The 24,802-nt window shown below is 45.2% G+C and overlaps 1 protein-coding gene across 9 annotated transcripts in view; it reads right to left on the reverse strand.

Annotated features, from left to right (window-relative positions):
• The window catches only part of CLIC5 (chloride intracellular channel 5), a 229,525-nt gene that overhangs the window by 15,473 nt on the left and 189,250 nt on the right, over nt 1–24,802 (reverse strand). The gene's annotated exons all lie outside the window — the stretch shown is intronic.

Genomic DNA, 24,802 nt, shown 5'->3' on the forward strand with positions numbered 1-24,802 from the left:
AGCCAAGAGGGCTGTACTCTTGTTCAGATTTTCCCAAGTGTGCCTTGTTAGCCACTCCTCTCATAACCCACTTTTTGTCTTTTCATAGAAGGCCTTTTGTTTGAGACAATGGAATGACACCAGCCCAAGATAAATCAATTGAACACTTACTGGAATGTTTGAAAACCGCCTGGAGGTTGGGCATAGTTTCTCAATACTTTCTTCTCCCTGGTGTGGCATTTGAACTACTTCATCATCTGCTTTGTGTTTCCAGTTTGGGAGAATAGAGTAAGCAGGGCTGGGAAAATGCAGTATATTCCTTAATAATTGTCTAGACTGTGATGGGATTGCAAGGCTATTCAAAGGCAATGGCAGAGGGTGGGTACTAAACAATGCTTATTATGCTTTTCTCCCTGAAGCACTTGTGATTTATTTGTTTGCTTGCTCAAATCCCTCTACCCCTTTCATTTCTGGAGATTACAGCAAAATCTTGATTATAATGAAGAAAGGAAGAATCAAATACTGGGCCTGTCAAAATTTGACCAACTAATATCATCTGAGGGAAAGAGTCATACGATAGGAGATGAGACATTGCAGGTTCTAATCTCAAATGGTCCTGGAGACCTGAGTGGGCTGCTGCACAAGTCTGTGCCCATGTCACCAGGTCTGGAAAATATCGTGAAATTTGGTGAAAAACCTAGAGCAGTGATTGAAGTTCCTTGGGAAGATAGTTCTATATATCCCTCCGGTAATTCCTTGAGATGGAAGGCATCAAGTCTGGTGACCGGAATCACTGTTGATTTATGTTGCAACTGCAACATTCCATGGAGCTTTCTAAGTCAGCACATTCTGGAAGGCACCCTCTGTGTATCAGTCTCCTCACTTGGGTTTGTGTATTTTTGACCAGGAATGTGAAGGCTGCAGTTGGTGACAACCATGGTAGAGAAAGAGGAGACAAGGCAACAGGGAAAGGACAGCATGGCCTGGGGCTAACCTGTGTTTAAATCTCAAGACTGCCCAGGGTGGATTCACTGGGAAGCTGCTGAGCCTTAAGCTTCAAGGTCTCTTACTTTCCTGGGTCCCTTCCAAGCCCTTGGATCTGATTTCAAGAATTCCGTATTGGTACTTATTGTATTGCCTTAAGGCTTCATAAATCCCACAAATGTCGTTGATCCTGGCACTTACATGTGACCTTGGACAAGTACCTCTACTTCACTGAGTTTCTGCTTTCTCATCTCAATAACGGGACTAGGGATCCTTCACCCTGTTAAGACCACTGCTGGGGTTAACTCAGATAATGCAGGGAAAGCACTTAATACAGTGCCTGGCCTATACGAGGACATCAATTAATTGTAGCTGTTGCTATTGCCTTACCAAATGTGGGGTCCTCCTGTTCTCTGTTCCTTGCCCCATACTCTTGGCCAATATATTCCTGAAAATCCCAAGGTGCAGTGGAGAATGGGTGATTTTAAGAATCTCCAAATTTGTGGCCAACTCCCTGGAGAGGAAAATCAATAGCGTGGAGATTTGCTTCCCTTACTTATTTAGTATACAGCCAAAGCCCTATTCCTTATACTCCCTTGGGATGCTCCTTGGTGATAAGCTGTGTTGAAAGGCACACCCATAGCAAAATAGACACAACATGCCTGTGTGCTAAAACACTACCATATTATCGGATAGCAAATGGCAGTACCCACTATACGCTCTACCAATTCTTTTCCTCCTACCTGCCAACCCATTCCTCTGATCCTGGCTCAATCTGCCATCCATAGAATTTAATCATCTCTTTTGGCTGATGGTACTCAGGTCATGAAACTATTTGAACTTTCTGCTCTGGTAAGAACAAGGAGGATGTGAAAAAAACTAGAGCAACAAAAAGATGTTAATTCCTTGTGTTTGTATTTGAAACCCTCACTCCAAATAATTACTCTGAGTAGCTAGATGGGGTATCCCTCCAACTACAGCAAGTGAGCCTAGGGTTGGGGCACCCAAGACGCAGGATCACTAACATCCCAGGGACTTGATAGATACCCAGTGTTTTAACTGCTTTCTTCCCCTCTCCGCCTCTGCTCCCCATAAAGATTTATTCTGTACCACACACAAATGCACTGGGTAAAATATGTGACGAGGAAACAAGGGGAATAGTTCATAAATATTCTGAGCCATATGCAAACAATCTTAGATTTATTTTTCTCTTTTTTAAGGAGGAAAAAAAATCCACCCATTCCATGATCACTTCCAGATTCATTGAGGTTGATATTACATAAGACCCAATATTGTTTTCTCGTCGTAGAGAAATAATGACTTGGAAACAGCAATTTGAGCTAAGAAAATAATATATTCTTACCAGGGCATGGAGGCTGAATGGGGACTGGGGAGCCAAGACTCTATCCCAGCCTCCAACAAGTTCTTGCAGGCACAGCTCAGCCCTGGTTTGCTGGCGAGCTCAGTGCAGCACAGATCCTGATGAGCATAAGGCAAAGCCGACCCCTGGGGCTCCAAATTCACATGGAGAGGAGCAGGTATCAAAGGTGGTCTTTGAAAGAACGAGAACAGCTCTGTGGGCCCAGGTGGCTGCACGCTCAACTTCTCATATATGGTTTTTCTCTTGTATGTGTGTTGCAGCAAAATAAAAACCAGGAACCCACCTGTGACCATTGTCTGTAGATTAGATGGGTGTCTGTTCAACTCTCCATGGAGAAAGAGGTTGTGGTTATTAGGCACTGGCCTGGGCCGAGTAGCCTCTGCCCTATCTTGTTCCTTTTATTGCCCTAGTTCTGTACCTTAGCACCAGCAAGGAAATACACTCACTGAATTCCTGCACTGAGCTAGGGATGTTTATGCAGCCACCATTTAAACACACAATGAGGCTATTGAGATGGAAAATATTATTCACCCTCATTCAACAGATGAAGAAACTGAGTCTTAGACTTACCCAGGGCACATACGCTTATGCAAGCACACATATAGCTGGTCCTTAAACCATTCAAACTACTCCTGGGATATACAATGGAAATGTGCCTTGTTTTGTTTTCAACTGCTATGGTCTTCCTTACAAGCTCCTAACCTCTGGGTGGTGGAAAAACAACAAAAACTTTAATTTCGTCCATTTTGGATTATAACCTAGTCTGATGTAATAATCTAAATAGTCCCTCTAGAGAATTCTGTCTCTTTTGCATTGAAATGCTCAGTTTCCCAGAGAACCCGCCCCTCCTTGCTCTCCTTCCTGAGTCAGGGGGGCTGGGAGTCAGGGACTAGGCCCCTGTGACCTCACAGCACTGGGGAGATGGGGGTTCTGGAATCTATGGGTGGAAGGCTTTGGAAAGCAAATACAGGTTCTGCATTTCTTCCGTTTGCTTCCTTCCAGAATAACTATGGGGATGCTGGGTGGGGGTTACAGATGGGCTGCTTGCCTCCCTCCACAATCCGGAAGGATACCCAAGCAAAGCACCACATGGAGCTCTTAACATCCTCTAGCTCCCTGACCCACCCCCGCCTCTCCTTTCTTCTTCATCCCCAGCTCCCCTGTGCTAGGAAGGGTGGGCTTTTCTTTTAGTTTTCCTAGGTCAAATAGCCCATCAATCATAGAGCAGAAAGCCTTGTGGCCTCGCTGCATAGCCAGTACAACTGTTTCTACTCTGTGAGTCGAGGCCTCCAGGCAGGGTTTTTGATGGGTAAAAATTGAGAAATAAAAGAGTTTAGAACATCTTAAGACAATAGGTTGGGTAAAAGTCTACTGTCTTGTTGAAAATGCTATTTTGAAGATCAGAAGCTGAATATTGAATTCTTCTTTCTCTCTTAGAATTCCTTTTACAGAAATCCTAATCTCTCTGAGGCCAATGAATGCCTAGGGCAGATTAGAATCACGTACTCAGAGTGGCAGAGAGAAAAAAATGTTCAATCTATTAGCCCCATTATAATTTAGGTGCAAAGCCCAGGATTTAAGCACAGGGCTGTTAGATGCTAAAACGTAAACTCCTTCCACTCTGTAAGGCCACTTCTGGGTGCAAGGACTGTCCCATCACTCCTTGGGTATTCACATGGCCTGACAGGTGCTGCAAAGTGTTCTCATTCCTCTGACAAAAGAGGATGGGGCTCCCTTCATGACTGCCCCATGCCTTACCTTCCAATTAATTTGGTAATATATTTGTGTTCTGCTACCAATGCTTGATTTCAGATATAATTCTTAGTACTTTCAGCAACCGTGATGAGGTCTAGAAGGAGTTTTCTCTGAGTAGAGGGGCAACCGTGACCCATCACATCACTTTTCAACTCTGCCTGTACTAGGGGCCAATGCTGTCACATGGGCTGTGTGACAATGAAACATCTGGTCGAAAAGTGAGAAATCCAAATGGATTTCTCCTAGGAGGAAAGAAATATCCAGATATTGAGAAATACCTGGAGCACTGAACGAAGTTTTTACTTTTCATCTTCTCATTTGAGATCATGTTGATATAACCAAAGGGTGCAAAAAAAGTACAGTGGTGGTTTGAGGAAGACCATGGCGGATGGAGATTTCTCTGGCCATCACATATTTTTGAAGAGAAAATACAAAGATGGCCACACTTGTTGACATTTGATAGTTTAAAACGTGAATGGTAACGTGATGGAAACAAAAAATAATAATAAGAAGAATATCACCACTTACTCATCTGTTGGAAGAAGAAGCCTTTCTTTCCACAGGCAGCTAGGACAAGAGGAGGAGACGCTGAGACAGGTCAGATGGACTAGGCCCAAAGATCCAAGAGCAAGCAGGATGCAGGAGCCCCAGCAGGGCCCGGGAGGATTGGGAGGGTGAGGAAAAGGGCAGGTGCAGGCCAAGCAGGCAGAAATGTAGATGCTGCTATAACGAGCTCAATTTTGAGAAGACACAAAGATATTCTAAGGGAATTTTGAGGATGTTCAGCTCTGTGATGGGCAGTGTGACCAATCCCCTTCCCCATCAGAAAACTTTACATAAAGATCTGCATTCATCTTTCAGGTTTTAGAAATGAGTCATGTAGCTTTTTTCTCAGTTGCCAAAGTCTTTAAAGAGAGAGAACAGTGGCCCAGTTACAGTTAGGTTATATGAGTATGAATGACACAAAGGCAAAATTATAAAGCAGGTGGAAACTGCGGTTTTCTCATCCACAGTGACCTTTCTAGGACACATGGCAGGTAAGGGGGCGCTGATCTTCAGGTCCCTTTGTCTTTTAAACAATGTCTACACCAGGTTCTTAGACCACATGAAGTCAGAAATGGCAGCAAGGTTTTAGAAGATGGGAAGGGGGCTTTCTATCAGGTCTGATGGGACGCTCTCTGCTGTGCCTGGGCCCTCTGGCTATGTTTGCATGCCACCGGTTTCATCGAGGAAGAAACAGAGAATCTGGGTCGAGTATGTTGGGGAGCCATGGCTTCTGATAACAAACACAGTAGCAGAGCGGCACATTCACTCTGCCAGAAGAGATATGGGTTTGAATCCTCAGTTATACTTGTTCACAGGTTCACATCATCTAGTGTCTGGTGCAGAGTGCGACTTGATTGAAGTTAATTGCTATTATTATTATTACAGCTATAGAACTTGGGTTTATGAGAGGATGAAGGGGAAGAAGACACCGAGAGAAAGATGAGAGAAGAGGTCAGCTCAAGGCAGAAGTTAGTGTCTGAAGTGAAGTTTATCTGAACATCCTAGCATGTTCTAGGTCCAAGGAGAATCCTCGAGAGCTGGCAGGATGAAGCTCGCTCTTGCCTTTCCTAACATGTTAGGGATCTAAAGTTGCCTGCAAGCATCTCTTTGGGTTTGGCTTTGCTCTCTCCAGGCCACATGGGTGTGTCACATTTTCTTAGTTTGACAGTTTAGAGAGTTCATGTCCACCTTTGGCACTGGACCAAGAACACTGGACTTGGCCTCATAGCCAGAGAGGAGGATGTTGTCAAATGGGCCTTGGCTGTGAACAACCCAGGGGCTCACATAGGGGAGGCAATTCCCAGGTCTCCGTTTCTAGGCACTGCTAAAAACAGGAAAGGCGGAAAGACAAACAGCAGTTTATGAGAAAGCAAAATGCAATGGCAACTTCAACAGATTCCCCACTGTTCCCTCGTGTGGCGTCAGCCAGGCTACAGAGAGTGTGCAGCACTGCAGCACGTGGTGTCACGGGTATTATTTGTTTGTTCTAGAAAGAATTTCAGCCTCAGAGGGGAGGATGAATTAAATGACAAGCTCCTATGGTTCTTTCCAGTAAGAGGCCAGTAAATGATTCTTTATTTGAAAGATAGGGTTTAAGTCTTACAATTATAGTGGGTTGGGATATAGGACACTGTTGGTTGCCCACCCTCCTCTGTGATGGGGAGAATGGGGTGTTTTCTGATGTATTTCCAAGGAATTCAGAAACTTTCTTAAGGAAGACACAGATTCTCCATATAGCTGCTTCCCCAAGCTCTATAGAGGATTCACATAAAGAAGCATCTTTTTATTTAATACAGCTCCACAAATCACCCTTATATTTGGCATATGTTCAGAAGTATTAGTACAATGACAAAATGCATATTTTTTTTTAAAGGCAAGAGACTTTGGCCAGTATTTGGCTATGTTTAAAACACCAGCAGGGTAAATATTTAGGACAACTTTAGCATGCCTTTAGTATAATATTTTCTTAAAGTATGAAGGGAGGTAGGGATTCCAGATCCAAATAATTTTCTAAACCTCTTAAAAGCCACAGTAGATTTGAAGAGAAAGATTATCACTTAGGTCTTCGAATTAAGTTTCCTTTTGTGTACTCGTCTGTAGCATGTAAGCTGCCTGAATGTTTATTTATCAACAAGAGAAGGGAGGAAGAGAGAGAGAGACAGAGAGAGAGAGAGAGAGAGAGAGAGAGAGAGAGAGAGAGAGAGGCTGACTGAATGTGGGAGGAAGCTGCAGAGCTAGCGAGCTCAGGAGCCATCAGGGGAGTTCTGGTTAGGGAACCCGGCCCAGCCTTTAGCCGTGGGGCAGTGGCGACACCTTCTGGCCTATCCCTGAGCAAACAAACAAACAAACAAACAAAAAACTCCCCAAAAATCTATTGTGCATTTTCCACAGAGAACATGTACGTGTGTTTTCTATTAGACTTTCCAGAAACTCATAAATGATTGTAAAACCCATCGTGGTAATAGAAAGTATGGCATAAATGCTGACGGAAGCTATTAATGCTGATTGTAGTTTATGTGGCCAAATGAATCAGGCTGAAATCTGTGAGTTTTTTTATGGTTACTTTATAACAGGTTATTTTTAAGTATCAGGCCATAGATTAGGTTTAATGCTGATGCTCACAAACTTGGAATAAGCTGGTTAAGAGAGATTCTAACTTTATCAGTCATCCGTTCCAGCGTTTAGACCTAGAGATTTTCTCAATTCTCCCTCTCCCAGAACACTTAGGCTGAAATACGTTCACCACATTTTGTCTTGTTTCATCCTCAAATAGCCACATCTTTTACATAAGAGCCATTCACAAACTTAAAAACTGCCTCTGTGCCACTGCAATGCTAGATTGAAATAATTACTGGATTTGGTGATTCTGTGAATATCCTACAAATTCTCTTCCAGTTGCCCATTCTTTCATTTGTTAAACAGGCATCTATTCGGTGCCCACTGTGAGCCAACTTTGTGCCCCTTTCCCCACATGGATTGCTGGGTGAGGACCCTGATGGGGAAGGTGGGAATTGTTGAGTATATTTAAGGAAATACACATGGTAGTCATTCATTGAGTATTCATCGGATCGTGAACTGATTTGATCACCATTTCCTAAATGACACACTCTTGTTTAATTCAGCACCAATACATATTAAATAGTGGATTATATTAAATGTTAATATACGCAAGTCAAGAGCACAGATCATGGGACCAGCTGCCTGGGCTGGGGTCCCGGCTCTGACACATACTAGCTTGGGCAGGTTGCTTAACCTGTGCTTGTTTCCTTCTCTGCAAAGTGGAGATCATTACATGGCATACCTTAGAGGGTTGCTGGGAGCAATAATTGAGTCATCACCTGCAGAGGGCTTAGTACAGTGCCCGGCATGCTGTCAGCAGTTGTTATGTACAACGTGTATGTGCAATGTGTGATGATGCTGATGTATGAGAAACAAAGCATACAAAAAAAGCAACAAAAAATTCTTAGAGCTGCAAGAAAAAAGTGGCTCTTGCCTCTGGCCCTGCTCAGTAAACATCGTGCTTGACTCATCCTCTGCCCTGAAATGCTGACATGAACAGGGATATTCAGCTGTTCCTTTCATTCTGACTCTACAGCCAGAACCACAGTCCCCCAGCCGAAAGCCTTCATCATAACAGATGTGAAATGGGGCAACCTTAAAGGTTGGGGGTGACTGATACTTACACAGAATTCCCCAGATATGCTACAAGTTCACCTGGACCTCCCTCCCCCTTGCTCAGAGCAGTTCCCTGGATACCCTAATGTGCCCCAACAAAAATTACAGTTTGTGGGGAGAAGCTACCCACTGGATGTTTGAGTTGCACAGCTTTTACTACATGAGTCTTGCATCTCCTGAAGTTTGAAGTGTGTAGCAAATTAAATGTGCAATTTTATACTTCTGTTTCCTGAAATCTAGTAGGGGGTGAATGACTCAGATTTTTCCAACACCAAAGGAGAATTTAAAATAGTGTGTCCTTTTTTGGCAATGGCTAGGACAGGTATTTTCACCAGAGAGAGAAAAAAAATCACCTTAACTTGAAAGTGAATATACAAGAATTAAATATACAAGAATTCAGTCTCCTTTTATTTGTTACTAGTAGAAGACAGAGTCCATATATATGTATTTTCAGGGCAGCAATGTGCCCTATCAAAAATACTCATCTTCCTAGATTCCCAGAATTTCAGCTACAGAAAGCCAAATAACCAAGTTCTGGCTAATGAGATATCGGTAGAAATTAATCAATGGGCTTCCGGAAAAGATAAGATAGATGCAGCTGGCATTGTCTGGAATGTGGATGCGATGTGTGGGGAGGAGCAACCATCCTGTGAAACAAGAATGAAAGTCACACACTAAAGATGGAGAATTAGGAGCTCTAAGCAGCAGCTCAATTCTCAACTTCTTTCAGCAACTACATTTGCCTGGAACTCTCTACTCTCTGGACTTCTTGTTATGTGAGAAAAGCAAATTCCTCTTAAGAAGTAAACATTTATCAAGAGTGCTTAGAACAGGGCATGGCTTATAGTAAAATGCTATATAGGTTTTGCTAATAAAATACATATTTGCTTTAGCCACTGTAGTCAGGCTTCTATTACAAACAGCCAAACACAACATTTGCCAATATACATAGCTATTGCCAATATGTCAATATGTCATTATTCCACTTTTTTTTTTTTGGAAATAGAGTCTCACTCTGTCACCCAGGCTGGAATGCAGTGGTGCGATCTCAGTTCACTGCAACCTCCGCCTCCCTGGTTCAAGCAATTCTCCTGCCTCAGCCTCCCAAGTAGCTGGGACTACAGGTGAGTGCCACCACGCCCGGCTAATTTTTGTATTTTTAGTACAGACTGGGTTTCACCATATTGGCCAGGTTGGTCTTGAACTCCTGACCTCGTAATCCACCTGCCTTGACCTCCCAAAGTGCTGGGATTACAGGCATAAGCCATCATGCTCAGCCTCATTATTCCACTTTTATTCTAGCACCTTGTACAGCGTATGGTACTGAATAAGTATTTGTTGAAAGAATAAGCTGTTCAGTGGGGTTTGAGGAAAGATGAAGGACCCTAAAATCGTGTGACTCTGTGTATATACTTATGTAACAAGCTTTAAATCTGTAGAGGAACAACAGTTCCCTTTCTTTGTATAATAGTAGCCCTTGGTCTTCTGAGGATGGATGAAGGGATTGGGTTAGTTTGGCCTGAGATACCCTCCCACAGAGTCCCAGCCACTTTGTTATCAGAGCCAAGAGAGAAGCATAGGTTAGCACCAACCTCTCTGCCAAATGACTCAGGTAGAACTGAGGCAGTTTCAGACCTGGGCAAAATGTTGAGTAAAACTCATCTTTGGGGTCCCCACAATGGAAACAGCACATGGATAACTATCATTGCAAACATCAGTGGGCATGAGACCATCAGAGTTAGAGCTGAGTGCAGGAGGTCTGAGAAATCACGTGGCTCAACCTTTCCCTCCCCAGAATGTTCCGGAAGGGAAGAGGTTCTAGACACTAGCACAGAGAAACAAATATATATATATACACACACACACACATATATATATACATACATATACACATATATATACATATACATATATATATATATATATGTATTATATAGTTTTTTTGAAATGGAGTCTCGCTTTGTCGCCCAGGCTGGAATGCAGTGGTGTGATCTCGGCTCACTGCAAGCTCCACCTCCTGGGTTCATGGCATTCTCCTGCCTCAGCCTCCCGAGTAGCTGGGATTACAGGCGCCTGCCACCATGCCCGGCTAAATTTTTTTTTTATTTTTTTTATTTTTAGTAGAGATGGGGTTTCACCATATTGGCCAGGCTGGTCTTGAACTCCTGACCTTGTGATCCGCGCCCCCCTCGGCTTCCCAAAGTGCTGGGATTATAGGCATGAGCCACCGCTCCCGGCCAGAGAAACATATTTTATTTACCGTGATCCAGATCATTAAATGCTTTGTCCACCAGGGGTCTTAGAAAAATAATTTGACCTCTGGCTTCTAGCTGAAAAAACTCTAGAATTTAGCCTTCTGTGTTTTCTCTTTTGGCTCTTGGTGAAGTATCACCTTTAACACCAAATAGAATTTCCCTTGAATGTGGTTATAAAAATAATGGTGAAAAGAAAAATTCCACTTCAGCAAAGCCCACCACACACTGGCCATCCTAGTGAGGGGAGCTGCTAAGGTTCCTGCACTCTTTTATTGATTGGTTCTAAGTGAGACTATTCACCATGAAGCTTGATATCATATAACAGAGGCTACAAAAGCATTGTATGTTCTCACGTCAAAGACAATGCTAGTCGCAGAACATCATAGGATTTAAATGGGGACTGGGAAGTTTTAAATAAATACAGTCAGAGCATAGGGGAGTCTGCAACATGGGGACAGATTTAAAAGGTGAGGTTCCACAGCCGGGACAGGAAGTGGCTGGAGGACGTGCCTGAAGCTCTGATGAGGCCCCGTCATCATCTCCCAAGCAAAGGCACAGACAAGGTAGAGGCGTGTTGAAGTGTTTGGGATACTTTTTTCCACTCATTTAACAAGTATTGATGGACCATCTGCCCTAGGTCAGACGCTGAGCTGGGGTCTGGGGTGACAACGATGAAGGAGGCACACCCAGCACGCTTCCTCATAGAGACAGCTGCTCGGAAGGAACCCTGTTTCTCACAGCACAGCCCTGGACCAGCAGTGTCAGAATCGCCTGGGAGCTCTCAGGCCTCACCCCAGATCCACTACCTCAATATCTGCTTCGTAACAAGACCCAGTGGGAAACCAGGATATGCCACCCCCAAAATCGGAAGGATTGTTGAGATGAAGACAGTTCAGAAGAAACAGTGGCAGTAAAGCTCTCAGCCCTCCCTCTGTTTGTCTAAAAGCAGGACGTAGATTCACAAAGACGAAACGTATCTTGCCTCCCCATTTCTACCAGAGAGAACCACTGAAAACAACTTAAGACTCTTATGCTCTTGGAGATGGCCTTGCAGGAATCTACATTGAACGAGCTTTGCTAACTGGCCTTTATCTGCCATTCATTTGCTATCCCCCCAAGTTGCTGCCCCTAGAGCAAAGTGTTTTTTCCCTTGTCACATCTCTAAAAGTTTACTGTCCTTTGATGAGGGTGCTGTGAAACTAGAATTCAAAGCCACCTCTTTGAGAACTCCTCATTATAGAAATATACATGTTAGTAAACTTCTGCTTGTTTTCCTCTTGTTAATCTGTCTTTTGTTACAGGGGTCCCTTCCAACTAAGAACCTATGGGGGTTATTCTTCCCCTAAAACCCCCAGGGGATTCAAATGTATGCACAAGGTAGAAAATGGTCTGGCTAACAAGAGGAATGAAGAGAGGTGCTGCTTTATGCTTAAGCCTTAAGACTGTGCCTGTCTTAACTCACGAGGCTACTGCGGCTCAGCCTGGAAACAAGCTTGAGGTGGGGTGGAGTGCCTTACTGCAAGACAGCTCTGGAGCAGGATTTGAAAGAAAGTCTGGGGTTTTAAAGGCAAAGTCCCATGTAGCAACTTTTTCCCAACAAATTATCCTCTCTAAACTGCTGATAAAGTCAGAATACCAGACTAGATTTAATCCCTGGTTTTAATTCTTATGTCTTTGCAACACTAGCTGGTAGCAAAAGATTTTAAAAGCTGAGAAATGCTGAAGCTTTTGCTAGAAGGTTCAGCACACCACCTGGATTTCACATCTTGTCATTTTCAGCCCCAGCTCTACCAAAAACGAGGGAATCTATTCTACAGGTTAACTTACCCAGAGCTATTCTCCCCTAAAGGTCAGCAGAAACTTGGAAAAAGTTTCCTCAAAGCTATGTCCTAACCACAGACAAGGGGTTATGAATGTAGTAATTGTATAAACCAGCTGTGATACTTTCAACCTACACACACACAATGAAATGTAGACACACACACCCATGGACACACTACTGTACTTCTGTGGTCTGCATATCCTGTGCTTAGTGGTAAAGTTATAAGACTTATATTGTGTCCCATCATGAATATAATTTTGCATGTAAGCACTTTCTTTTAGATTAATTGAAATGAGCCTGTCTAAGGAGGTATGTGATGGCCTTTGCCAGTACATAGGAACATCAGAACACACACGAAGTGCATAAGTGTGTGTGTGTGTGTGTGTGTGTGGAGAAAGAGAGAGAGACTGAGAAACGTATTTGGTTCCTATGTGTAGACTGCACAAAGACAAGAGGTGTGGTTGCATAGGATGAGGTAGCTAACGGTAGGAAGAGGTGAAAGAGCATTTAACTCATGTGCGAATCAGTTATTTAATGTTCCTTTATTCCCCAGGTCTTGATCTGCATCCAGGCCAGGCCAGGAGAACTCATTCTGGTCAGACAGCGGGAAGTTCCACCACATGGAATGGTGTTGGTGGTCTCCGCTCTGCTCCAGTCCGGGAGCCCACACAGCAAAATTCCACTAATGAATGCGCCCACCCACGCAGGGCCCAGCTCTCCCCACCCCCTTCTCCCCATGCCTGCCCCGTTCAACAGGCCACACCGCCACCAACCGCCTTCCTTACAACTGCCCAAGGATTCGTTTCAGGGGCAAGATTTGTTAAATTATAAATTGCAAGCATCCACATCAATAATGAACCAAATCAAAGACCCTCTGGAGGAATCCCTCGGGCAGCTCATGGGAAGGGCCAGAGGAAGCATTTGCCCCCTCCTCTCCCTCCTGCCCTCAGCCTCAAGGACCCTCCGTGAGGGAGGAGACAAGGACATGCAAGTGCAGAGCCCACCAGACCTCCGAGGTGGGTCCCACCGAGCCTAGGTTATTTGTTTTTCCTTGCAAGAATGTTAGTCAAAGCAAAACTTTAACCCAACAAACCAACAAACAAAATACCCCTAGTTGGCTATTTGCACACAGGGGTTGCCAAGGAAGGCAGCCTGAAGGGTCCCTTTGTGACCAGAGGCATTTTTGAAAGGAGACAGCAATGGCTGCTTTATGAGGAAGTGGTGAGATGGTCACATGTTATCCGCATTGCTGTGGAGGTCGGCGTGACCACCCAGGAGCCTTCATCAAGATAGCCTGATAACAGCCCACCGTGGGGCTCCCAGGCCTCTGCGGCGGTCTTCCTGGGACCCAACTGTCCTCCAAAAGAACTGCTTCCAACAGAGTAGACATGGAGCCCCACGGCCACCTAAGTGACTCTGTTTCTGAGCATGCTACCGGGTAATTAGGTTTCACTTTCCTGCTGCTTTGTACACATGGCCTTAGCTTTCTCATCAGGCCCATGGCAGAGCACAAGGCAGAATGAGAAGGGGGTGCTGCACCCATCCCCTGGATGGCCAGGCCCTCCAGACAGGGCCACTGTGACACGGGGGCTGGGGGCTGGGACGGAGGAAGGGGAGAAGGCATGAAGCGCTTTATGATTGAAGTGGTTTGGAATAATAAATATACACACTGTCTTTTAAACGCGGCTCACCACATCCTGGGAATCTGGAAAAAATGCCCCACCTCACTGCCCCCCACCCTCCTCCCCACCTACCCCCCCCCCCGCCACCAGCAGCAGTGGCTTTCATGACGCTTGGGGGAAGGCACAGGGCCTTTGATAATAAGGGGCTTGTTAGTTCTAGGCTAACAGCCCTCCCAGGCCGCTCTGAATCCTTTCAAGCACTTTTTTATTTTAGGTCAAGGAAGTTCATAAATGTAAAGACTCGAGGTTGTAGAAGGAGAAGAGGAAAGGAAGAAAGAAGCATTTGGGGGCAGTTGCCATTGGGAGGGGCAGCCAGGGACTTCCTATGGTAGATCCATCAGGCCTGGTGGACATGCCCTTCCCTTGGTGCGGAGGACAGATAATGGAAGGTGGCTTTGAGCCTTGAAGAAGACCTAGCCTTGTTTGAACCCTCTAAGCTTTGGCTTAGATAAAACTGAACCTTTGTATAGAAAGACCCTTGCGAATCCACAGGCCTTGAATGAATTCTATCAGCTGGCTCTGGCGACGATTCCTCTGCCTGCCAGAAGAGGGCAGCACATGCTTCCTCATTACAGGGAAAGCTGGGCTGCCCAGTCCAAAGGGTGGACACTAGGTATGGAGGTGGAGGGAGCATTGTGAAATTAATAGCAGCAGCAGCAACAGCAGCAGCAATAGCTATCACATATTGGTGCCTACTGTGTGCCAGGAACTGTCCTAAGTGATTTATATGCGTTAATTAATCTAATTAACATGACAAATCTTCAAGAGAGGGTGCTATTAGAATCTCCATATTACCGTTGAGGAGGCTGAGGCATACTGAAATTAACAGAACTTGCTATTGTAGCCACGGACTGCCTAAGATTGAGGTCAGCAAATTACAGTCCAAGGACTAAATCCAGTTCACTGCCTACTTTCATGCTGCCCTCAAGCTAAGAATTGTTTTGTGTTTTATATTTTTGCATGGTTGGAAAAATGTCAGAAGAATAATATTTCATCAAGTGAGAATGATGTGAAATTCAAATTTCAGTGTCCACAAATGATGTTTTACTGGAACACAGCCCTATTTATTTGTTTACATATTATCTGTGGCTGCTTTATGATTCCTGCAGCAGAATTGAGCAGAGTCTGGTAGAGGCTGTGTAGCTTGCAAAGCCGAAAGTATTTACTATCTGACCCTATACAGAGAAAGTTTGCCAAGCCCTGACTTACGAGGAAGAGCTACCTGTTTCCAGGCAAGAGGGACAGAGAGCAGAGTTGCTATTTACCGGAAATGGAGCTAGTACAGCTATCCCAGAGCAATTTAGAAGCAATGTTGAACTTCATTCACTTTCTTTCCAACAGGGTAGCTCAAGGTCAAGCAAAAGGAGGGTCTGATATGTCATTTAGTAGCCTCAAGGAAGTAATAAAAGGTTAGATCTGGAAAGGACTGTGAAAGTCCACTATTATATCTCATCAAGTCTAAGGTGCACATTTTTTTCACTCTTTAACATCTGTGAAATCAGGCAATGTCTTACAATCAAAATATGAGAGGTTAAGTGAAAACACTTTGTTTAAGTGATAGCATTTTTTTGTTGTTGTTTCTTAGAGGTTTGTTTGTTTGTTTGTTTTTGAGATGGAATCTTGCTCTGTCACCCAGGCTAGAGTGCAGTGGCATGATCTTGGCTCATTGCGACCTCTGCCTCCCGGGTTAAAGTGGTTCTCCTGCCTCAGCCTCCCAAGTAGCTGGAATTACAGGTGTGCACCACCATGCTTGGCTAATATTTTCGTAGTTTTGTTAGATACTGGGTTTTGCCATTTGGCCAGGCTGATCTCAAACTCCTGACCTCAAGTGATCTGCCCACCTCGGCCTCCCAAAGTGCTGGGATTATAAGCGTGTGCCACTGTGCCCAGCCAGTATTTAAAATAATAGTGTCATACAATCAATGACACCTTAGATTACGCAGTTCCTACCTCCAAAGATCCAGCCTCTTTTTGGTCCTTTCTGTTGATGGGATACTCGCTTCTTTTGCTGGTAGTCCATTCTACAGATTTAATTGTAAAGTTTCTTTTCTTTTTTCTTTTTAGATGGAGTCTCATTCTGTTACCAGGCTGGAGTGCAGTGGCACCATCTCGGTTCACTGCAACCTCCGACTCCCTGGTTCAAGCAATTCTCCTGCCTCAACCTCTCAAGTAGATGGGATTATAGGCACGTGCCACCACGACCAGCTAATTTTTGTATTTTTAGTAGAGACGGGGTTTCACCATGTTGGCCAGGATGGTCTCAAACTACTGACCTCGTGATCTGCCTGCCTCCGCCTCCCAAAGTGCTGGGATTACAGGCATGAGCCACCATGCCCAGCCTAATTGTAAACTTTCTAATGTTGAGCTGAAATGTGTAAGCCTAAATTTTCTATACATCAAATGAGGATGATCTTGCTTAATATGTTTACTTTAAGAGTCTTAAGATTTTATTAAAAGGCAGCGAAGGGAAGGAGGCACTGTGACCCCCGGGTAGGGAGGACCAGAGCAGGCTGCAGGAATCAGTCTGTTGGTGTGGTCACACCAGGCAGTCTGCAAGATGGGAGGACAGGGATAGGTTTTTGGGGACACAAACCATGAGACACTGGAAGGAAAAGAAAGACCGCCAGTGATACAGATGAGTTCTTTTTCTAGCAGCATCAGCCAGGAGCATGACCCACTGCAGGTGGCACCTCTTAGAAGGAGAAGACTGGAGCAATTTGAAGATTCGGGCCTGAATGGAACAAGAAGACAAGGAAAGAGCGAGGAATGCACCTGTGGCTGGCTTGCCCCTGCTGCCTTTTATGAGGGCTCTAGGAGATGAGAAAGGGAAATGAGAGCGGCGGAATGACAGTCATTGATATTGTGTTAATAAGAACCACAATGTACTCCTTCAATCACATTCCCAATCAGTGGGAATGATCATCCGAATTCTGAGATAAGCTCACTGAGGTTTCTAGAATAACCCGAGAGTCTTCCTCCATTCTATGTAGCAGGGACAATCAATTTTCCCAGAATAAGCCCAGGGAGCACACTGCCCACTTCCAGGTTCCAGAAAGAGGAGCCTCTGATGTGAGCCTTAGGGAGGTGGAAAGCTTGGCCTTTATTTGGAAACAGAACCAAGACTGCTCAGGGACCTGTGTGGCTAATGGCTACTTTTTTGTTCCAGCAACAAATTGGGAACCAGGAGGTGGTGGGAACTAGGGTACACTCCCTCACCCTCTGGTAACCACGTTTGAGCTTGGATTGGAGAGAAAGGAGAAGCAGAGGGCTTAGCCCTAACCAGGTGCTTTTCATTTGGGGACATGTGTCCTGGATTTCCTGGGACAGTACCAATTTCTTATAATTTGATTATTTTAAATGAAGGCAATTTGTTAGGCATCTGATTTTCAGTTTGGAAAACACAGCCACTGCAGTTACAACTAATGAAGGGCAATGCAATCTGAGCACGTGCCCAGCACGTCACAGATACCAAGAAAGGTTTTTAGGGCTTTCTTTAGGAAGTTAGAAGCACCTTATTAGGACAAGTATTTTAGGAAGAGTATATTAGGACATCTCAGAGTCTTCCATAAAAAGAGAACTAGGTGCAACCTTGTGAGTGAAAGGGGTACACCTTTGCACACTTAGTGCAGGAGCCCATTCATCTTGATGAAAATAGATAAGCCCAGACAGGCTGTTTTGTGTCCCATGTCCTGGGTGGACAGAGAGGGGCAGGGAGGTTGGTGACACAGGCCTGAGGCTGCAGGGAGGTCTCCTGAGTCTTCCAGAGAAGATGGAGAGAAAGGAAGAAAGTGAGTTTCAGGTGAAGAGAGAACACAGGGGTTGTGAGATGGGGAGGAGCCCACAGGTGGGGGAAGATGGAGAGGAGTCAGAGCAGCAGGAAGTCAGCAGGGCCTGGAGTCTACAGCAGCCTGAAAGAGAAGTCGCAGGAGGGGAGAGCCAAAGAAAATGGAAACCACAGCTCCCCCCGTGCCTGCGGCTCACAGCAGGAATATTTGTTATTCTTCTGGGAGGCTGGTTTGTTTTTACCTTCTAGGAGGACCGAGCTGCAGCTGACCAGAGGCCCTGTTTTGCTTTGTCTCCTCACAAGTTTAGAGCCAACTTTGTGGTCTACCTTCTGTGTGGCGCACGAAGGCCCCGGGGCTGCCCCGACTGTTTTAGCTCACCCAGGGCTCCATTTGATGGTAGTCTCCTTGTTTTTCTTTCTCACCTCCTCTTGGCCTTTGTTGGTTTGCCGTGCTTTATGCATCCCTGTGAGTAGCTACAAAGCCTTTCTGGAACAAGTGGAGTATAAATTTTAAAACAGAAAGAAGGCTCCCCAAGACAGAGGAATACAGAGGTGGAAATAAGAGAGAAAAGTGGACTTGAAGGGGGAAGAAAAGAGGGAATTCAAAGGAAGCCTTGAAAGACTAAAATCATCCAGATTGGGCAAAACACCATTTAGTGCAGGTCGCCTGAGAGGCCTGAGAGAGCTTAAGCCCCAAGACTGCATGTGATACAGATGAGATACTATTGCACCTGGGGCTTTTCAGACCTCTTGCTAGGGGAAAGGGAGTCCTGTGGAAGTGGGCTGTGCAAAAGGAGGATGGATGGAAGGTGGTCAGCATGAATAGAGCAGGAGAAATACTGAATTTTTGTCTTAGGCTACAGGCATAGGCATGCCTACTTCCTCTCCAGCTAAAAAGAAAAGGGGCAAAAGCACATGAGAATACGACACTGGTACCAAAAACAAGGATGGTAATTCTTGGTAGGATATTACCTGTATCTGAGGGAAACATGACAAAGCTGGAAGAAATTTTAAAAAGGGGGAGGAGACTTTTCAAATTAGTTCATCAGAATAGAGCGTTTAAGATGCACATTAGATCCATTTGTTAATTACCTGCCATATGCGATGTGGACAGAACATGAAATAAATCATGTGTATTGCTAGGATTGAAGCATAAGGAAAGAGAGATTGTGGAAAATAAAGTGAAATATAGCACTTTCTGCCTAGATTATGATAAGTAACTAAAATGAATTTCTTGAAAGCCATGAGATTTGCAGGGATTTTTAGAGTCTGTTCAAATGGCAGATTGACGGTAAGAAATGCAAAATGTAAGACAGATATTCGGAGGGAGAAGTTCACATCCTCTTAGGAGTGACAGAGAGTGGGGGACATGTTAAAGTAGGTGTCAAAGAAACCCCTTTAGGGAAAAGACAAACCCAAGGAGCCAAAGGGGAGGGGTGTTTCACAGCGACACTTGCTAGAGGTGGAGGCACTGGCTTGCAGAAGGTGGAGGCCCAGGCCCTTGCTGAACTCCGCCATGTGCCAGGCAGGCTGGGTAGAGAGCATGATTAAGGGGGAGGACGGAGCTAATTGCTTGTTAACTACAGGGATGCTGCAGGATGTGCCAAAGGGACATGGAAGACACTGTGCCCTCCCTCAAGCCTTCTACTTCAGCACTCCATGAACCTCCATGTCTAAACCCAGGGCATAACTTTTCCCTGCAAGATTGAAAAAGTGAATGTGGGGCTCAGAGTAGGAACCCCTCCAGCCAAATGTAAATGCAGTGCTGCTTTCTCCCATCTCAAAGATGCCCTTTCTCAGGGTCATGAGCACTCCTCCCATGTGGGTTCTTGATCCAATTCCCTACCGTCACCCACTGGTCCTCCCCTTTCTAAGGGAGCAGGGTTTGTGCTTCCTCCATCAGACTGAGCTCTCTCTGGTTGTGTAGAATCTGAGTGATGGGTGGATTCCACATGAGAAAAGCAGACAGAAAAGGATACCCAAGGACACTTTCAGGGAGCTGCACACAGCAGGCAAAAGTCTCCCAGGACCTTCTCTGCAGCATTTTATAGCACAGATCACTCTTTTAAAACAACAACAACAACAAAGCTCGCTTTCCCATCTTCATGCCCTCCCCACTATCCCCAGTTTCCTCCATCCTCCCTGACTAGTCCTTCTTTCTGTTCCTCCTTGACTCGTCTCCCTCTGTCATCCCATACATGTGATTGATTGATCCTTGGGCACTGTCTTAATCATCTAAAGATGTGTAACCCCTCAAACTGCATTTTTATACCAGAACTCTCTGCTGAGGTACAACTGTCTACCCAAGATAACTGCTCAGAACAACGGCTGACTTTTTTTTTTTTTTTTTTTTTGAGGTGGAGTTTCATTCTTGTTGCCCAGGCTGGAGTGCAATGGTGTGATCTCAGCTCACTGCAACCTCCGTCTCCCGGGTTCAAGTGATTCTCCTGCCTTGGCCTCCTGAGTAGCTGGGATTACAGGTGCTTGTCACCATACCCTGCTAATTTTTGTATTTTTAGTGGAGACGGGGTTTCACCATGTTGGTCAGGCTGGTCTCGAACTCCCGACCTCAGGTCATCCGCCCGCCTTGGCGTCCCAAAGTGCTGGGATTACAGGGGTCAGCCACCGTGCCCGGTCCCAGCAGCTGACTTTAAACATGGTAGTGGGCATTATTCCAAGCACACTTATGAGGTATGCACAGTTATTACCCCCATTTCACAGATGAGGAAACTGAGGCATTACAGAGTTGAAGTAACCTGTGCCATGTTACAAGGACAAGAAGCAAAGCTGGTGTCTGAACTCTGAACTCTAAAGCAGTTGGCTTTAGAGCCTGCAAGTTGAGCCACACACAGTCGCCTGCCTCTCTGAATGGGAAACACAGTATGTTTAGAAACACCGTCCTTATCCTTCTCCCCAAAACCAGGGGTGTGGGTGAGAGATCTTAAGGCACAAGAAAATGAAGCAACTTCCCCAAGTAGCACCTGACTTAATGTTGGGTCTTGCCACTCAGTCATGAGAAAATCCAGTCTACATTTAAGTGAAGTGAAGAGCAGGTTGGAAAGAGTGAGAGGAGGGGGCATGGAGGCAGTATCTGGTTACTGCAGACCAAGGGGACCCGGATCTAGAAATTACAGAGGAGGGGCGAGTACAGTGATAGGCCTAAACACGGAGCACAGAATCGTCCCTCGGGGAGCAAACAAAAATGCAGGGCTGCTGAGGTATGAGAGTTGGGCCAGGCCACTGACGCAACTTGATGACACTTTGGAGAGGAGAACCATGCACCAACAAAGTTTAAAAACTAGAAAACAGACTGAATGGGTGAGAGATTTGGAAGAGCTAACTGGGGGGGAAGCAAGAGCTGAAGCAGAAGTTTCTGATGTCATTATTCATCTTGGTCCCATTTTTGTGCTAATAGCAATAATCAGAAAAATCAAATTTAACAGTTACGAGGCCAGACACTGCGTTAAGGGTTTTACATGCACTGAGTTATAAAATAGATGAACCTGCATTACAAACCTTGGTGACATTATTAATTGCCTTGTTGGCAGATAAAGAAACTGAATGTAAAGTCCATTTTACAGATGCAGAGCCAGAGGCTCAGAAAGAATAAGCCTCTTGGGTAAAGTTGTGCAGCTAGAAGTGCTGGGATTCAAACCCAGGCCAGGAATGGCACGTTTACATGTTTTACAGCTCCCTGCAGATTGTTAGTTCATGGAGGGCAATGACTTTGTCTCGTTGCCTTGACAACTCCAGAACCTAGCACAGTACCTGGCACATAAGCAGTGCCCTTATATATTAGCTTGGACTTGTAGACACTTTATATAACCTGTGGTTTGTTGAATGAATCAGTAAATGACTGAATGTACAAACTAATGGATGATTCTCTCCATTACTCCAGTACTGCTGGGATGGCTCCCATGATGGGGTCTCGGTTGTGGTAGCTGAGGACTTACGAGGCTTTGGGGAACAACAGGGAAATTTTACTTAGTGGTTCCTGTAGCCACCACAGGAGTGGAGAGGTGACCCACCATGGAGAACCATGTAACAGTGTTGGCTTTTCTCATGCTTTCATTTTGAGCGGGCAGAAAAGGACCATGAGCTGGGCCAGTGTGTGTATGGCGGCTGGGGCATTAGTGACCAGGTGGAGGGGAGGGAGGGCTCTGCTCAAGAGAAAGTAAATGAAAATACAAGAGAAACCCTCTAAAGAAAGAAAGTTGGAGAACTAGGTGCGGAGCTGAATATCCAGAGGGAAAACAAATGGCAAAGTAATGTAGGGCAGCATGTGGAAGGAAGCCTGGGCCTGAATGCTGATGCTCTTGGGGAGAGGCCACAGCCATGGAGCTCACACAGAGCAGAAAGGGGATGGACTGTCTCCTGGGTCAGGGGCTGTGGGGCTCTGAGACCATAACACAGGAGCCATGCTGCTCTCTACAGGAGGGCAAGCCCTACAGGAGCCTTGACCTCTGGCTTCCTAAGCCTAAGAACTTTGGACCCAGTTGACCACAACTCGGGGGTATTGGGTGGGAGAAAAGATAAGTAAAGAGGAAGGGAGGGGCGTGGGCAAGTTATAGTTCCAGGGAAGGAATGTGTGGTGTCTTGTTAAACAGAAGGTGGAATAGCACATCTGGGGACAGGCTCTTTGGGAAAGCAGCAACGCTGGAGCTTTGAAATGTGCAAATGAGTTAGGGGAAGCAGGAGTCACAAGGGCAAGTCTCATTACAGAAGAAAACAGGGTGAAACAGAAGAAGGGGAAACAATGAAAATTGGAGAGTACTGAGTTTATAAGAAATGGATATGTGGCATTTGGTGGAAACTGGCTTTGGCCTTGGGAATAGGAGAACTGTAAATATGGATAATATGTAAATACCATTTATAATTTTAAAAATCTGGAAGACTCAAATGAGATAATCTTTCTGAGGGCACTTTGACAAGTATGAAAGAAGATATTTGTGGCCAAGAGGAAAAGATACTGGGTGTGGAGTCTGAAAACGAGGGTTCGAGAGCCAGCTCTGTCTTGGGGGTAGACAAGTCATGGGTCCTCTCGTTTGGTTCTGTGTCCTCAGCCGGGAAAGCAGCAATGACTCTTCTTTCCCACGATGGCTCTGAGGGGCCATATTCATTTCCTAGGACTGTTATGATAAAGTACCACAAGCTGGGTGGCTTAACACAACAGAGACTTTTCCCTTTACCCTTCCAATATCAAGGTGTTAGTAGGTGTCCTTCCTTGCCTCTTCCAGCTTCCAGAAAGCTTAGAGTTCCCTGGCTTGTGACAGCATCACTCCAGTCTCTGACTGTCTTCACATGGCCCTCTCCTCTGCATGTATGTGTCCTCTCCTCTCTTCTTTTTTTTTTTTTTTTTTTTTTGAGATGGAGTCTCACTCTGTTGCCCAGGCTGGAGGGCAGCAGCATGATCTCAGCTCATCGCAAACTTCGCCTCCTGGGTTCAAGTCATTCTCCTGCCTCAGCCTCCCAAGAAGCTGGGACTACAGGCATGTGCCATCATATCTGGCTAATTTTTGTATTTTTAGTGGAGACAGGGGTCTCAAACTCCTGACCTCAGGTGATCCACCCACCTTGGCCTCCTATAATGCTGGGATGACAGGCGAGAACCACCACACCTGGCCCCTCTCCTATTCTTATAAGAACAACAGTCATTGGATTTAGGGACTACACTAAATCCAAGATGATCTCATCATCAAATCCTTAACTAATTACAGCTGCAAAGACCCTATTTCCAAATGAGGTCACATTCTGAGATCCCAGGTGGACATACATGTAAAAAAATTTTTTTAGAGACAGGACCTTGCTCTTTCACCCAGGTTGGAGTACAGTGGCATGATCATAGCTCACTGCAGCCTCGACCTGCCGGGTTCAAGCAATCCTCTTGTCTTGGCTTCCTGAGTAGCTGGGACTACAGGCATACATCACCTTGCCCAGCTAATTAAAAACAAGTTTTTTTTTTTTTTTTTTTTTTTTGTAAAGACAGGGTCTTACTATGTTGCCCAGGCTACACATGAATTCTGGGAGGATACTACTCAACACACTATAGGGTTCAAGCAGCAATGAAGCAAGAGCACCAAGTAGATTGAAAGTACTTTCCACATGCTTCTTCTTATTTCCCAGAAGCCACTTTCCAGTTTCTTGACACACACCTCTAAGGGATGCCATTGCCCACAAGATAAAAACCCAAGCCCTCCAGGCTGGCACTGTGGGCTGCAGTCACTTTTTCTGGTCTCTGTCCTTGACTTTTTCTCAACTTCCCCACGTCTTCCTCTCAATGATCTCAGCCATCTGCTTCCTCCTTAATCTTTATGACCCAGTTGAAACTCCCAGAAAAGGAGTCTCATGCATTTACCCCCATGGTAAATGCTTCTGCTTCTGAATACCTTCGACAGAAATTATTTTGTTCTTTTACCTGCGGTTAATCAGCTCTCCAGACCTTCTTGGATTAAACTGACTTGAAGCCTGTCCTTCTGCACCTGCCAGGCATTGAAGACTGAGGAAGTGTTTGTTTCTTCTTTGGACCTCCAGAATCGAGTTTTGCACTTGTCACAATCTGGGTCCTGAGTAGCTTCCTGAATTATTTACTTCCCACTACACCAACTCTGTTCCTGCCAAGATTTCGTCTCTTTTACCATACATAGCTGCATATGCTGGTCGCCCTGATCCAAAGAGATGCTATTCTCCTTGGAGCTTCTGGGGCATCTAGCATCTATTCCCTTGTTTTGGTCCATTGTGCATCAGTCACTCGTTCATTCACAAAGATTCATGGAGCACTTACGTTGCTTGGCTTTGTGCTGGACTCCAGTCATCCAGCCTGTGAGGCTGTCTTGTCATCCCACTCTGAGGGCAAGGGAATGGCTGCCATTGCCCATAGGATAAAAATCCAAGCCCCCCAGGTTGGCACTGCAGGGGCCAGCCTGTTCCTCATGGGCCTAA

The sequence above is a fragment of the Symphalangus syndactylus genome, chromosome 23 (genome assembly GCF_028878055.3).
Source record: "Symphalangus syndactylus isolate Jambi chromosome 23, NHGRI_mSymSyn1-v2.1_pri, whole genome shotgun sequence".
Taxonomy (NCBI): Eukaryota; Metazoa; Chordata; class Mammalia; order Primates; family Hylobatidae; genus Symphalangus; species Symphalangus syndactylus.